This window comes from Dasypus novemcinctus, chromosome 4 (genome assembly GCF_030445035.2).
Source record: "Dasypus novemcinctus isolate mDasNov1 chromosome 4, mDasNov1.1.hap2, whole genome shotgun sequence".
NCBI classification, from domain to species: Eukaryota; Metazoa; Chordata; class Mammalia; order Cingulata; family Dasypodidae; genus Dasypus; species Dasypus novemcinctus.
Window position 1 is genome coordinate 64,645,404 of NC_080676.1, and position 16,668 is coordinate 64,662,071.

Here is a 16,668-nt window from a genome sequence, read left to right on the forward strand (position 1 = left end):
CTGTGCATACAATTCAGACAAAATATACAAACTGGTTGAGAAAGGTTAGATGACAATTATAATCCCTTGAATTTGTATGGTATTTTAAGTTAAGCTTACAAAGAACATTTTACATGATTCCTTTTGGTTTTCACCATGATGTAGTTAGCCGAGTAATAACTATTTCTACTTTAAGGGATGAAAATTTGAGATGAGATGAGAAGTGATGGCAGTACAGATCAATAAATCTTCAGACCTGGCCTGGGATTCCTTAGAGGTTAAGAGTTGCCTCAATACAAGAGTGCTCTGAGGTCAAACACAGCATATAATGCTGAATGTTTGAAACTTAGTTCAGAATGTGGGTGAAATGGCAAATAGTACAAGGTACGAACAAACGTGGAGATGAAAGGAAGACAGGGGAGGCTGGATCACTTCACTAATGGTATCCTGATGATACAAAAATAATGCCCACAGAGCATAATCATATTTGTGATTAGCTCATTTTTGCTGCACAAAGCAACATCCCAGAGTATAGTAAGAGCAGAGATCATTCAGGGTAGAGATATTTCTGTTTCCGCAGGGGCTTTTGTGCTCATTCAACTCAAAACTTCTAAAATAACTCATTATGCATGGAAGAGCAGGTGTTCACATTGCCCATATTTGCTTGGCCTCACCTTCCTATGTTCTGTGGCAATTTCCCCTCTTCTCTTTTACCTAATGTTAGGTCATTAGTCAGACAAAGTGAATCATTCTCAATGTTTAAAAAGGAATTACATATTGAGTCCCTATGACAATGAACGTTGACATTTTTTCAGGCTCTGGTTAAAACTAAGATGCCCCACAGTTGGTGGTGATCATTCTGTCATTTGTGAATGTCAAAGCTTAGAAAATTCAGGGTCGCTCTTAGTTTGGCAAGGCTTGATTCATAGTAGAGTAGATCAAAGCCCCTTGAATGAACTAGGGGTTCTATCTTCTTATTTTAGGCTTTGGCTTCTTTTAATTTAGTTTTGGAAGTCTACAATTTAAAGGACGATCAAATCAAAGTTTTCCTTTAGCAATGCTTATTTTCATCTGTTTACCTGGGCATCAGTCTTGACTTTCTTTTTTTCACCAACCCTGGCACATTCAACTGTTTGCTAATTTCTGTTGAATCTGCCTCCTAAATATCCTCAAATTCACTTTACTTTTCAATCCCACCTCTATTATATGACCTTAGATTATGTCCACATCATCTTTTCTGTGAACTATTGCAAATCCTTTTAATTTATCATCCTAGACCAGATTACCAGTGCACTACAAATCATTGGTTGTAAGACATTTCATGGTTCCATAATCTCAGGAAAAAATCCCAAACCCTGTCCTTTTTGCCTCCTAACCATTTTTGCAGCCTTATCACCTATCTATCTACCATACTTTGCTTTAGCTCTGTTGAATTACTTGCAGTTCCCTGAACATGCTATGTGCTTTTAAGCCACCATGTCTCTGATTACAGTGGCCCCTTATCCAGAATACATTTCTTCTCTTTGTATTAATACCACAATTGATTTGTTACCCTTCCTTCACAACTTTCTTTTCATTCATCTCTGACTTCTTTCATCAGCCTTGACCATCCAGTTACCCTTTGGCAATTTGTACAATCTTCTCTTACTTCTGGTTTCACTGTAATTTCAGTTATTGGCAGATACAATTTTTCACTCCTTAAACTATGAGTTCCTCAACTACAAGAGCTCTTGTATCTTTCTATCCCTGTAAGAAAACAACAACAAAAAAATACTTTTAGAATAAATATTTAATAATATAATTTATCCTTTTTTTCCCTCCTTAGTTCAGGTGGAAAAGTAATTCTATTCTTTTCTTTTTTACTAAGATGATCCAGGAAAAACCTGCTTATTGATTTCTCATTTTCTCAATTAACACCTATATAATAATAGTTTGATTCCTTCAAAATTTTTAATTCAGGGTTTCATAGTGCTGGAATGAATGGAAGTCTGAGAACGCTTATGTCCTTCCTCTTCACTACATACTTCCTGGAAAAATTTTCTTGAGATTTAGTCCAGCTCTAGCACCTCTTAAAATTTATTTTTGCTATTTTAACAGTTTTTAAGTACGCAATTAAATGGCATTGATTAAATTTACATTATTGTGCTACTATCATCACCATCCTTTACCAAGAATTTTTCATTACTCAGAACAGAAACTCTATATCCATTAAGCAATAATTCCCTATTCTATCTCTACCTCCCACCCCCAGTCCCTGGTAACTTTAATCTACTTTCTGTCTTTATGAATGTGTTTATTCTAGGTATTTCCTAGAAATGGAATCTTACAGCATGTGTCCTTTTGTGTCTGGCTTATTTCACTTAACATACTTTCAAAGTTCATCCATGTTGTAGCATGTATAAGAACTTTATTCCTTTTTATTACTAAAACATATTGCATTGTATGTATATATCACAATTATTCATTCATCTGTCAATGTACAGTTGGGCTGTTTCTACCTTTTGAATTTTGTGATTAAGGCTGCTATGAACATTGGTATATGTAAATTAAGGCATAGCAGATACTTACAGCAAATGACTACTTTGTTACTTACAGAGTACAAAGGGAATAGATCCATCATGGCCGGTCTGCAGGGGAAGCCAATTGCTTGGGTCAGGGTCAGTGGATGCCAACTCTGCAAGCCCCACTACGTGGTCAGAGAGGAAAGACCCTGTGCTGTTTGAGTGTTGAGTATTTATACAAACCCAGGGGAGGGAGCCCTGCCAGGGAGAGTTCCAGTCTTGATAAGCAGCTCGGGCTGCTTCTTCCTGGTTTCCGGCTTAAGGAATGATCAGACCTTTCCATTAGACCTAACATCTCTCCCCAGGGTTGTGGAATGGAAGCATATTGAAATATCTGCACACAAAGAAAAGGAGGGGGCTAGGACAAGGGCTGGGAGATGGCTGCTGAGCATGTCCATGAATCCTCAGCAGTGTACAAGTATCTGAGTTCTGGCTTTCAGTTATTTAGGGTTTATACTAGGACCTAGGAATGCAATTGCCAAATCATACTTAGGCGGTGGACTTGGTGCAGTGGTTAGGGCGTCCGTCTACCACATGGGAGGTCCTCGGTTCAAACCCCAGGCTTCCTTGACTCGTGTGGAGCTGGCCCATGTGCAGTGCTGATGCGTGCAAGGAGTGCCCTGCCATGCAGGGGTGTCCCCTGCGTAGGAGAGCCCCACGCACAAGGAGAGTGCCCAGTAAGGAGAGCTGCTCAGCATTAAAAAAAGTGCAGCCTGCCCAGGAATGGTGCCGCACACATGGAGAGCTGACACAACAAGATGATGCAACAAAAAGAAACACAAATTCCCAAGCTGCTGACAACAACAGAAGCGGACAAAGAAGACGCAGCAAATAGACACAGAGAACAGACAACGGGGGGGGGGGGGGGGAGAATAAAATAAATAAATAAATCTTTTAAAAAATTCTAAACTTTCTAAGAGACCACCAAACTATTTTCTGTTGTGACTGCACCGTTTTACATTCCCATCAGTAATGCACGAGGGTTCTAATTTTACCATATCCTCACTAACACTTGTTACTTTCCTTTTATCCTAGTGGATTTGAAGTGGTATCTCACTGTGGTTTTAATTTTTATTTCTCTAATGATTAATGATGTTGGGCATCATTTCATGTGTTTATTGACCATTTCTATATTTTTGCAGAGACATCTATTTAAGTCCTTGTCCTTTTTTTTTTTTAACAGAATTATTTACCTTTTTGTTGTTTGGTTGTAGGAGTTTTTACTCTTTTTGGATATTAAATGCTTATATTTATGATTTCCAAATTTTTTCTCCCATTCTTTCAGTTTTCTTTTCATTTTCTTGATAATATCCTTTCATACACAAACGTTCTAAATTTTTATGAAGTCTTGTTTATCTAGGTTGTCTTTTGTTGCTCATGCTTTCTGTGTCAATCTAAAAATTCATTGCCCCATACAAGGTCCTGATTATTTTGCACTATATTTTCTTCTAAGAATGCTTTAGTTTTAGCGTTTATATTTAATTCATTGATCCATTTTGAGTTAAATTCTCTATATAATGTTAGTTAGGACTCCACTGCTTACCTTTGTGGGAAGATTTTTTTATCAAAAATTCAATTCCTTTAATAGGTATATGCCATTCAGAATTCCTCTTTCTTCTTATGTTCATTTTAATAAATTGTATTTATCAAGAAATTCGTCCATTACATTTCAGTTGTCAACTTTATTGGTATAATGTTTATAATATCATCTTACCATTTTACTGGCTGTAGTGATATCTACTCTTTTACCAGTGATATTGCTAATTTGTTTGTTTGTTTTTTCCTCTCTTTTCTTGAACAGTTTGGCCTAATTGTTGGTCAAAACAAAACAAAACTTTCCTTGTGATCTATTAACTTCAATTTAAAAAAAGAATAAAGAACAAAAACTAAAACAAAACAAAATGAAGTTTCTAACTTTGTTGATTTTTACTTATTGTGTGTCCAGTTTCTATTTCACTGATATCCACATTCATTATTTTAATTATTTTCTTTTAGTCTTCTCTTCCCTTTCTATATTTTTATGGTATAAAGCTAGCTCATTGATTTTATACCATTCTTTTTTTCTAATATAGGCATTTAAAATCATGAATTGCATCGTTATTTATCTTTCCCTCTCCTTTCTGAACAATTCTGTCTAAAAGCAAGTATGGCATCCGCACGCCACTTGGTAACTTGGAGCCGAGTCTTCAGAGCTCAGCCAGTATGGGGAATGTGTCCAAGGGCAGGTTTGGTGACCCAGGGCAGGGGGCCAAGAAAGAATGAGGAAGCACTCTCCTCATGTCAGGGAAAGACAGGGCAACATTATATGTTGGAGTTCTGACAAGGAAGGTGTGGCTCTGCCCAGAGGTATGGGTGGCAGCAGTGAAGGGAGATTTTTGAATATGCAAGAAGATTAACCAATAAGCAAATACAGAAAAGTTCAAAGAAAAAAATAAAATAATAAATCCTTGCTACCCAGAAGTAACTATTGTTTACACATTATTTACACATTTGTTATCCTTCTCTTGTCTCTGCCTCTCTCTTTCTGTGTGTGTGTGTGTGTGTGTGTGTGTAAATTCATATATACATAAGTATGTATGTGGTCAGTATGTATATAGAGTTAATTTAAAATGATATACCTCAATTTTCATTAAAATTTTTGAATATCATAGGAATTACATCCAAAACACTTAAAAATAAATATAACAAATGAAATTCAATGTTTGCTGATATATTCCTCTTCAACAGAAAAGATATTAGCTAATATATTTACAAGTTAAAAAATTTAAAAATAATTGCCTATTTCTTTTAGATACTTGTCTGTTCCCCAGTCAATTTTAATATATTTAAGCTTCCTATTTAAATAGAGAGCCTCTGTGTTGGGTATTCTGTGTGTGCCTCCAAACGTACCTTCCAACGTGTCCTGTGACTGAAGAGGCTGAACTCTGGGTTTCAGTGTGCAGGCTCCCATATCTTATGATTTATAGTTAGGTTTGGCCATGGAGGCATCATCAGAAGATCAGAGGAAGGGCATTCATTTCCCTGGTTACTTCTCTGTTGGTCATGTGTGGGAAGTGGCTTCCACCTATGACTACAGCTCCTTTCAGTCACAGCTCCTGTCAGTGGTCCTCTCCTACAGCTCTAGATCTAGGAAGGTGCTGGTAATTAATTACTTCTTCCCCTTGATAGAATCTGGGTACTGCATCAATGCTTTTTTTTTTTTTTTTTACCCAAACATTGCCCACAGTTTTTGTAAATTGTTTTTCATTAAACTCTCCTCAACAACAGTGCACCATCAGTTTTCAGCTCGGATTCCAACTGATGTTATATCTAATGACTCCTTTCTATGAAAATTATACTTCATCTCAACATCCACATACAGTGTTATAGATACTAAATTTGTATCACTCTGCTAGATACCTTTATAATTCTAAATAATAGACTGAAATTTCTATTTCTTCACTTATACATTGTGTAACGACTGATGAATAATTTACCACTTCCGCAGTTCCTCAGGGTAACAATTTGTCAGCCAGAGAAGGAGCTGTGCATGCTTACAATTATGAATATAAACTATCATATAAAAACTGCTTTCTACCTTCATCCTTCAAATCACTGTATCCTCTATACCAGCTGGAATTTTATCTCCTGATTATGTCTAAAAGGCTGTTGCATTTTTAAAAAGTAGTATTTAAGGTATGACATTTAATACATATTTTGAGTTCTTTTCCACCAACATAAAGTATATTCAATAACAAAATAATCAGGAAAAGCAACTGTGACCCAACTTTCTGCAGATAGTCTTACTGAGACTTAAAACTAATAATCGACTCTTTCCAAATCACAATGTTTTGAATAGTCATGTGTAGAAATATGTTGCTGTGGAACCCAATAAAACATAGTCCATACATGTTGGGCATGATCTAAGCAGTGGGTTAGACAGAACTCAGATTCCTTCCAAATCCTAAATTTTTGCTCTTAAATGTGCTCAGCCATCTGGGGTACTGTCTATTGGAGGAATATCCCAGACTTACCTCCTCTATAGTCTTCGCCTACTCAACTAATAAGAGCTCTATCCTTCCAGACCCTTAGGCTAAATACCTTGAAGGTATTTCTGACCTCTTTCTCTTCTATATCCTATCCATTAAAAAATCCTGTTGAATTTTTCTTCAAAATTTACTTAAATTGCAGACAATATAGATAATATTGTTTCATTTTTGAGGCTGGGGAGACTCAAGAAAGTTAAATGATAGACAAATTCACAGGTCAAAATATACTTTGAAAACTTAGGAGAGGTGGACAGGAAAATAATCAGCCACACAGATTCCTCCCTGCTATGCAAATTATCTTCTTTAGTATCACATAAAAAACATTTGTTATAATAATGTGGGTGCTTCATGTTGATGAAGGTACTTTCTTGCTTATGAAAAATGCTCTTTTCCTAAATTTGGGATTCAACTTTTAAATCGCAGAAACTGAGTTTATGGTGTTTGGATCTGTTTGTGAGTTTCACTATTGACGTATTCACTGTTCTTTTAGTATATTTTTACTACGATACTGATGCTGAACATCTTCTGTTTGTCTTAAATCTGTTTACACAGATCATAAATGGGTGAGGTTTAATTAAATAAACTCTTTATAAAAATACTCTTTCGTATCAGTTTACATTAGTTATTGTTAAGGTATACATGACTGGTTTGAAAAACATTTCAGCTCCATGTATGATAAAGGCAGACCTCACTGTCTTTTACACTGCCCTTCATGTTTAACTAGTATTTTTGTGTCTTTGTGATTGGGATTGATTAAGTAAAATTCCTTTGTTATCCCTGAATCACTCCTGGTTTTGTTTATGTTTACCTTTTCAACTTGTTTAAGTAAGAGAAGTGATGAGAAAATTCTTTATTTTTCTTTATTTTAGGAATGGGTTGGCATCCTCTGTGATAAAATAACCAGTTTTTCTCTAATTAAGAAGCTGGGCAAATAGAAATGAGCAATACCCAAAGAAGTAGAATTTTGGGAATACATTCAAACAAAAGAATAACTTAAAAAATTTTTCAAAATAATGTGTCAACAATCAGAAGGCAAGAAAGATGTTGAAAGTAAAAAAAAAAAGTTTATATTTTCACCATCATATCAAAATAAAGGAGCAATTGACAAGAAGTTTGGGGAGTCTGATCTGTCTCTTGAAATCTATCTTTTGTCAGGGTGAAGTGGGTCTAAAGATTTATATATATAGGGAAACAGATTTGGCTCAACTGTTAGAGCATCTGCCTACCACATGAGATGTCCAGGGTTCAAACCCCGGGCCTCCTGACCCATGTGGTGAGCTGGTCCACATGCTGATGCATGCAAGGAGTGCCATGACACGCAGGGTGCATGCAAGGAGTGCTGATGCATGCAAGGAGTGCACCCGTAAGGAGAGCACCCCACACGAAAAAAGTGCAGCCTGCCCAGGAGTGACACCACACACTCAGATAACTGACACAGCAAGATGACACAACAAAAAGAGACACAGATTCCCAGTGCCACTGACAAGAATACAAGCGGACACAGAAGAACACACAGTGAATGGACACAGAGAGCAGACAACTGGGGGCGGGGTGGGGGGGGGGGAAGAGGAGAGAAATAAAAAATAAATCTTTATAATGATATTCTATTCATGAACTATTGTGGTTAATCATCGATAAAATGTGGCATTGATGTGGAAAAAGTGGCCATGGTGGCTGCTGGGTGCAGGGAAGGGGAGGAAGAGAAGAGATGTGGAGGCATTCTCGGAACTTGGAGTTGTCCTGGGTGGTGCCCCAGGGACAATTGCCGGATGTTGTATGTCCTCCCATGGTCCACTGGATGGAACGTGGGAAAGTGTGGGCTACGGTGTGGAACACGGGACATAGGGTGCAGCGATGCCCAGAGATGTACTCACCAGATGCAATGGATGTGACATGATGATGGGAGAGAGTGTTATGGGGGGGAGTGGTGGGGTGGGGGCGGTGGGGGTGAATGGGGACCTCATATTTTTTTAATGTAATATCTTTTTAAAAAATGAATAAATTGAGTAGAATTTGAAAAAAAATAAAAAAATAAAAAAAATTTTAAAAAGATTTATATATAGGGTGTTATAAGATATAAGAGTTGTGTATATAAATCATGCATAAGTTATGTATAAGGTAATTTTTTACTGGTCATCTGATGGTTTTTACACATTATAATATGAAGGCAGAGGAAGAGTCTGGGTTACTTCTAAGTTTGGGGTTTCATCTCCCAGTTCTCATGTTACAAATGGGACAGAGACTATAAAGTGATCCAATTTAGATATGTGGATATGGATGGTATATTCTGTTTTCTTTTTCACTTACTGACTCTTGGGAAAGTCATTTCTCCTCTCTAGGGCTTAGTTTTCTTATGTGAAAGATAAATATTTTATCTATCTTTCCTATCCTACCCCTTTGGACCTGGGAAGTATACTGAGGGGCTGAATTGGCCTAACTAAAAATGACAGACAATCTTATTTGTAAATATCTAAATATTTCTAAATGAAGGCATTTTTTTTGAAAGAAGTAATGGAGGTTCAGGATTATTTTGGTGTGCCCTTGACTCTCAAGAGATATTCTAGCTTTCAAAACAACATATTGTTTTTTTAAACATCTAATTAGCATCTTTCATCTAAATATTCATATGACATAGAGTTACAGTATATCATCATATCAAGAATCATAGCTTCTAATTAGTGAGCATCTACTATGTGTTAAGTATTATTTAGATGTGACATACAGTTCCATTATAACAAGTCTATAAATTGTAATATCACATACACTTAGACATCACCTATAGACAGGTTTGGTAGTTATCTAAGGTCACACAGCTAGTAAATAGCAGAATTTATTAACTTTAAATTACTTTTTAAAAGGTCCCATTCAAATAGGAATTTAAAATATTTCAAATTCAAATATGGGATTGACTAATATTGAAGTATGTATTATAGTCTCTAAATTAAACTGATAAAAACTATGGATCTAGAATTACATTTTCCCCAATGATTTACACTGTGACATTGAACAAGCACTTCCTTCTTCTGAATCTTGGGTATCCCCACTATAGATGCTAAGGATTAAACCATGTGATCTTTAATAGTTACTATAGTCTTAAAACAGTAAACTACTAACAAACACACTACTTTGAGTCTGTATTCCTTTTTTCTCTCTTCAATGCCTTGAAAGTTATGGTGAAATAATATTTTTGAAGCATTAATGATATCATTTCTACTCCTAATGTTTTCTCTTTGACTCCTTCTCCATTCAGCTAGGTAGGCATTCCTTTGTATTGCCTCAAAGAAGGGATAGCATAGCAGAGATGAATAAAAATAAAATCAGTCTTTGATTTTTGAGTATTGAAATCCTCAATTTCAGGTGGCTGGATAGGATTCATATTCTTAATTGATGGATTTGGGAGAATACGGGATGGAAGGTGTTTTCGTTTGCTAAAGGCTGCCAATTCAATATATCAGAAATGAGTTGGCTTTTATAATGGGAATTTATTAGGTTAAAATCATACAGCTTTGATGAAAGTATTCAAGTCAGATGCTGTCTCACCAAGCTACAGCTGTGGTAAATCAGGCACATGGTGTCATCTGCAGGAGATGCACAGTGATCCAGCATGTAGCTTGTCTCTCTCTTCTCCTCCTGGTCTCTCTTTCAGCTTTAGGCTAAAGAGGTTTCCTCTCAGCCTTTTGACTATCTCTTTCCGTACCTCTCTTCTCTGCTGATTCCAGCCTCCAACCTCCACAACCTCCCTGTCTCTGTAGCTTTTTCCCTGTGTCTGTGTCTTTTTAGATCATTTTGTAAAATAATCACATTACTGAAATAATTTTACACGTCTAAGAGGATTACTTTGAAGAGACAAAAAACTAATCTGCATTTATTTGCATGTGTGATCTCTGGTCTATATTGAAAAAATGCATTTAAAAGACAATATGGTATGACCTGGTACAAAGGACAGTTTCCTTGGAATCTTGAGATCTGACTTCCAGTCTTACCATTTCCATGAGATTTGGGGGAATCTCTTACATGACTGTGCCTTATTTTTCTGTGCTGTAAAATCAAGGAGTTTGACAGATTAATCTGTAATGGCTGGGGAATTCCAATATTCTACAATTTTCTAGAAATCATAAACTTGGCTTCTTCAACTGTCCATCTGCAAGGTCACTTGTGAAAAACAAAACAAATCTGACCAAGTTGATCAGAAATGACAGATTCAGCTGTACTAAGAGCTCCACAAAATGAACTGAGAAATGGAACTCAGAAAGCAGAGGCACTTCCCAGAAGTTGGTGAAAATCTCTTCTTCCCCAGAATTCCGTTCTTTGCTACTCTCGCAGATATACCAGTTGTTTTTTTTTTAAGATTTATTTATTTCTCTCCCCAACCCCCACCCCAGTTGTCTGTTCTATCTATTTGCTGCTTCTTTTACTTTGTCCGCTTCTGTTGTTGTCAGTGGCACGGGAATCTGTTTCTTTTTGTTGCATCATCTTGTTGTGTCAGCTCTCCGTGTGGGCAGCACCTTTCTTAGGCAGGCTGCACTTTCTTTCACACTGGGTGGCTCTCCTTATGGGGTGTACTTCTTGCGCGTGGGGCTCCCCTATGCAGGGGACACCCCTGTGTGGCACGGCAGTCCTTGCACGCATCAGCACTGCACATGGGCCAGCTCCACATGGGTCAAGGAAGCCTGGGGTTTGAACCATGGATCTCCCATGTGGTAGATGGATGCCCTAACCACTGGGCCAAGTCTGCTTCCCAGATATACCAGTTTTAATGGAAAGAAGCCTGATGAAATGAATCTTTTTGTGGCTGTAAGTAATTTCTTTAAGCTTGAGAAAATCTTGATACCTTGACCTGAAGTTGTACTGAATAGAGAGGATTAGGGTGCTTGATGTAAAAGGTGAGCTGTCCTGAGTTGAAGTTAGATTCACAAGGTGATATTGTTGGCTTGACCCCTTACATATTAGACCTTGAGCAAATTCTATGCCAGCACAGGAGAGAATTTTTCCTTATTTTGCTCATGATAAAAGAATTTGTGAAACAAAAGCTATCTGTTTGCCCTGTATTTTGCCTTGCAACCACATTGCACATTGGACTATTATAAAGAAAGGACAGTGTAAGTACAAATGGTGCCATTTCTACTAGCTTTCTTGGGGAAACGATAGTGCTCAAAGATCAATGTCTTCTCTTTAGCCTACTTTACTTTTCCAAACATCATTTTGTTTTTTTGTTTTTTTTAGGTACTGGGGCTGGGTACTGAACCCAGGACCTTGTATGTGGGAAGCTGGTGCTCAACCACTTGAGCCCATCTGCTCCCCAAGCATTGACATTTTTAGTTACTCTTGAATAGCCATTATTATTAACCTCTCTGAAGTATGTAGATTATGACATTGAAAATTTGTATTCCAGATATATTTCTCTCCTTATAAGAAAATAGTCATGGTTATTTATACCAGAACTAGTTTTGTGGACATTTTACATAGAATGAATAGAGGAGGGGTTATTGTCTTTTGTATTTTCACTGAAGACTATCTTAGTGTTGATATAAAAATTGGGGAGATGATTGTTTTGCTGCATCATATTCATGGGACAGGCTCCTGACTACTGGTTTTTGGATATACACCAAAAAATGCTTCTTGAGTTTTAGTTCTTTTAAATGCAAAGAAGAATTCATGATGAACTTTGCTCCTTCCACATAGCAACATTGACAGAATATCCCTTTAATTATCAAAGAGATAATATATTTTCATCTCCAAATTTCTAGCCAATTTTTCTTTCACATGTGCCAAGGTGATGTTGTACTATGTGAGGGTTTTAGTCACTAGAGGGAGATATAATCACAAGCTCCTTTAGCAATTTGGTATCCTCAGGACAGAGAGAAAGGCAAACTATTAGGAAATGACATTGTCATATATCCTGCCAGAAACCTTGGTGGTAAGAGAACTCCAGTGGGCATCTTGTGTTAGGCTCACTCTCTGGTATTCTGATGGCCAGTTACCAGAAAATAGCTCATCCATCCAAACCTGCAAGAACATCTCTACTGAGAAATTGGCAGTCTGAAGGGACCACAATTTCCATCTGAGTAAACACCTGTTAGAGTTAGATGTCATAGGTCGTTGAAAGACTGGGCTTTAAACAATTTAAAGAATATTTATGGGCTCCATACAATGTCTGTTTTTTAAAAATCAGAGAGTCTGGAATGTCAGAGGGAGTAGGTAGTTTATAGATTATCTAATCCCCTTCCCCCAAATTGCCTATGAAGAAATATGGGAGTCTTAGAAATTTATCCAAAGAGACACAGCTGGCTCCTTTCTGGACTAGAACCTAGGTCTCCTGACTCCTAGTTAACCTTCATTTCAGCACTTTCCTTTCTACATTTCTTGAATGTCTTCTATTTGCTTGGTCCAATTAGTAATGGAAAGAGGAGAGAGATTTGTGAGAGAGATTTGTTCATGACCTACAGCAGCTCATGGTTTAGTGGAAGAGGCAAAGACGTGAATAACAAGAACCAGGAAGGTGATATAATTTTCTACAGTGAAGGGACACCAAAGGATTGTATAAAACAAAAGAACTCATTGGTGCCCTTGGTTTGAATCATATGTATCCAGAATATAGGTTATAAAGGAGAATTTACATTCAAGTCTCATCTTCAAATCTTGAATCCCTGGATGCTCTAGCCTCTTTTTCTGTAGTTTTATTTTGTTTTTCAATATTAAGTGATGTTCATAGGTAATGTATCACATCAGGTAACAAAGGGGCATATATATAGAAAAGAAAACAGAAATAAATAGAAGAAATTGTTAATTGTATTTAGTTGGTAGTAATGTGTTACTGTTGGTTCCTTAGTTTTGGGAATGTACCATAATGATATAAGATGCTAACATTTGGGGAAACTGAGAAAGGGTCATAAGGGAGCTCTCTGTACTATGTTGGCAACTTTTTTAAAAATCCCAAATTAGTTCAAAATAAAAAAGTCTTGTAAAACACACACACATGCACACAACAGACACACATACACATACGTGGAATTCTGTCCCTTTGTTTTATTTCTGGATATATTATCAGGATTGTCAAGACTTCAACTGCTTTTTCAAATATTTATAAAGCACCTACTATGGGCCAGACAAGTCTTTTAGATTATAAAGGCAAATAAGACCTTTTGATTTAGATATAGAGACAGTCATATTTAAAAAAGAGAGAGAGACATGAATAAAATTTTGCATTTGCTAAGCTGGTAGCCTCTCCTCTTCAGAATAATGAAATAAATCAAAGGGTCCAGCTTCCAGGTGAAGAACTAAAACTCATTGAAATCCTGGCTCAGCAGTTTCTTCTCATAGCAGTTGCACACAAGAGATGAAAATCACATATATTTTAGTGGGTAATGAGAGTCTGTGATTGTGCCAAACACAATGCCTTGAATATAGTATGTCTTTGAAAATGTTGAGGACAAAGGAGGTATTCGTTTATTCAACAAATGTTTTGCACATCTATAACATTCCAGGCTTACTTTTCACATTTGAAAAAAATGTCTCAGCGTCAAAGAAGAGAGGTGATCTATCCGAGACAAATGCTAACGTGATAGCAAATGTGGTAGTGTAGAAAAGGCTTAGCTTCTAGAGTCAGTAAACTTGGGTTTTGAAACTGGTACTGCCACTTGTTATTTGAGCCTCATATCTATCTTATGTAGAATGGGTTTTATAATATTTATTTCACAGATGTTTAAATTAAACAGTATGTCCTGAAGCATTTTGTATGTAACAAATGCTAATTAAAATAGTCATTTTAATATACATAGGTTCAAAATTAATTGAATTCAATTTATTTCCAATTTATTACCTTTGGAGCACATTTTAAATTATTTTTAATAAAAATTAGAAGGCAATTTTCAACTTTTTCTAACACTCTCTAGAAGAGTGAATCTAAATATCCAATTTTACATTTTAAAGAAAGTGTTGAAAAATAATGACTTAATTTCAAGGTAAAAGCTGTTAATTTCAATTGCTATCAAACCTAGCACACATATTCATCAGCTTCGTAACTGCTTTCCTTTATGTTGCAGAGTATAATTTACATTGCTACCTAACACCAAAGTATGGAAGTCTTTGACATCTCCTCTCTAACAAGGAATTGGGAAGCAGGACTATCAATGGCCTCCTCTAACTCAGAAGGCTCAATGATGAATATTCCCCAACTACCTCATTTAGTGATGTCAGTATCCTTGAGTAAGTCATTTCTGGGTGTAATTCAGTTCCTTCCTTCCCTTGGAAAGGGCATTGTCTCTACTCATAGTATTGAGTAAAGTCCTGAAACAAGATAAAGTAAGACTGTGTCCAAATCATTCAAAAATTGTTTGTTGAGAATTACCTACGTTCAAGGGCCCAAATATACATTTACAATTATACTGCTTCATAATGCAACTTAGTCAATGTTATCGCTATGAATTCTCCAAAAAACCTTGAATTTGTGAAAATGATTGAAGGAAGCTATTGTTATTTCATATAAGTTAAGTTGGAAAACCAGGATTGAACACAGGTCACTTGAGGAAAGTCCCAATATTTTTGAACTACGTCACAACTGATTGCCAAGCTGGTTGCTGTGATTGATGCAGAGGTAATGAGATACAGCTCCTACACTACAGATGTTTACACTCTCTAAGAGACAGTATCTTTCCTTAAATTATGCTTACATGAAGTAGAAATTGAAAACCCTAGTAAGATGAATTTAACAAAAAATATAAAGGGAAATCATAAAAGGAAAGAACATCAATGAAATCAGGAGAAATCCATGTAGAAAGAGATATTCGATGTGGCCTTTGAAGACATGATGATGATGATGATGATTATTATTATTACTGGTGTGTGTGTCCTTCCATTTGTGCATATTATCTCTTTTATTTTAAATATTATACATACAAATAATATATACATTATATTTATATTACTTAAAGACAATTAATTCCTGTGCCATCACATTCCTAATACCTTTGGAGCTGCCTGCGCACCCTTCATCTATTAAATCACCCCCTTCCCCCACTCCCAGAGGTAACTGCAAACGTCCGTTAATTATTCTTCATTCTCTGGTCTTGCTTGTATTTTACCGCAGATGTATGTATTCCTAATCAATGTGTTGTGTAGTTTTGACCTTTTATAAATGAAACCTTATTACCTGTGGTCTTCTGTGACATGTCTTTTCAATTAGACATCCACATGGCTTTGAAATACATGAATATTGATCCATGCAGCTATAGTTCATTCACATGTATGTTTCAGTGGTTTCTGGCTTATTCCTTTCTATTACCTATCATGCCGCTATGAACATGCTTGTATGTGACTGCTAGTTGCACAGTTGTCATCCAAGTGTGGAAATTCTGGGTACTAAAATACACAATGTACACTTTTAAATGTAAAATTAATCAAACTGGGTGGGCCGATTAATTCCCCACTGGCAGTGTGTGACAATTCCCCTTATTCACACTCTTGCAAGAGAATGCATCTTATTGATTTATATGTCCTGATCTCATAGCACTGCATTAAAGTGCATGCACTGTAATGTTTGTTGTTCAGATGAATGACTAAGGAGATTTGGTGCTTAAGCAAAGGCAGAGAAAGATATGTGTTCTTTTAGAAATTACAACAGAACACACATTTTTTATCTTCCAATGGGAGAAGACAAATGACCTCCTTGGTAAAGAATTTACCAGTAGGCAAAATTACATTTTTCCACTTCTGTAACGTGAAAAATGCTGAGTCAATTTCCATCTGGTGCTCTGACTCTTGCTAACATCATTCCTTCTTTTCCTTGGGGCCTAGACAACACTCCCTTTTTACTATTTTATTATCTGAGGAATGCATGCTCATGAGAGATGAATAAGAAATTACAGACAAGAATAATTTTTAAAAAATAACCACTATTAGCATTATATAGATGAAACAGGATCTATTTCATGGTTACTGGGGTCATTTTGATTTTAGTGTCATCAAGCCTGGGGGAAGTAGCTTTTGGGATTATGCTTATGTGCACAGAATGTAAGCGGAATGACAGAACATTGTGTCTTCAAAAGTAATCAGACATTCGAGGGAAGGGAACGTATGAATTCTCAGTACACCAAAGTAAGGAG